We start from the raw sequence: 1,411 nt of genomic DNA on the forward strand, positions 1-1,411 counted from the left end.
CATCAGGGAGGAAGAGCCCAGTGCCTGCCTTACTCTGCCAGGTGAGTGTAGGACCATCTGTAGTCCTTCCACTGTAAGGACAGGTCAACCAGAGCAGGCGTCCACAGCCACGCGGCACGAGAGGTCTCTGGCTGCTGCATGGGGTCAGCGCAGGGCACCCATCGCTTCAGCAGGGAGCCTAAAGCCCAGCAGCCAGCCACAGCTGGCAGCACGCTTATCCTCGTTGTGCTACCCTATCACACTGCAGATTTGCTAACTCTCCTGTTGAGTGCAGTTATGCATTAGAACTGCTAATATGCAGTGATTTTGCCTTAAGCTTGAAAGCACCAGAGGTTAAACAGATCTTGATGTAAGAGCCTACAAGGAAAACTCTATTTAAAAAGCCTATGCATCACTAGCTACAACTGAAAGGATGATGAGTGGTAGGAGGAGATGAAAGGTGGTTCAGACATGGGTATGATGACAACAGTAAAGGGAAATTAAATACACTGCAGGGAAATAGAAGTCATAATCATCTTGGGTTTGCAGCTCATGAACAGTGAAAAGCTTATGTGATGAAACAGCAGGTAGAAGTGCCTAGAGACTCAAGTTTTAAGGCCCCAAGAGTTTAAACTTGACATTCAGGCCTTTTAAAGTTTTATGAGGGCATCCAATAATTCCTCCTGCTCAGCCTCCACCCGCCCGCCTGATGTGCTGGTTGTTTGATTTACACACCTTCCTGAACGTACAATGAATTCCAGGGAAAGCATGCAGAAACCATTGTAGATCTGTAATTAAATAGCCTTCATGCAGCTTAACCTCTCCAATAATGAATGTCCAGCTGCCATTCAAAAGGCCAATACACCTTTGGCTGGTGAAAACTGACACAGCCCTGCCAAAGACTACAGGATCCAGGACAGTTTTTATCCAGAGAAGTACAACATGGCGATTCCCCAAATGTGCCGTCTGCTGAATACAGGCTGGAAAATCTTGCTAATTCACACAGGGCTAATCTATACGCTTGAGCACCCTCCCATAAAAATTATTATCCCGACAACATATTCTCTGCCAGCAAAGACTTCACAGCAGAGACCTACAGCTATATCACTTCCACTGCCACCTTCCACCGGTTCCTCTGCTGTGCAAGCACATGAGCTACCCACCAGAAGCGACCTGAAATGCAAAATCACAACAGCTTTACTGACCTTGTCAGATTAACCAATAGTACAACAGATCCTATACTTCAAATACCTTTGTACTAATTTTATACATGTTCTAATGATACTAATGGCTTTTCTAATTACAGCACACTAATTATACTGAAATTAGACATGATTATGTTAATTATCTAGCTCTGCACTAATGACACTTTTATTAGATACAAATCTCTTTTTTTAGTCTTAAATAAAACTGATGATTCTTTAAAAATTAT

This window comes from Cariama cristata, unplaced genomic scaffold, assembly GCF_000690535.1.
Source record: "Cariama cristata isolate BGI_N322 unplaced genomic scaffold, ASM69053v1 scaffold23233, whole genome shotgun sequence".
NCBI classification, from domain to species: domain Eukaryota; kingdom Metazoa; phylum Chordata; class Aves; order Cariamiformes; family Cariamidae; genus Cariama; species Cariama cristata.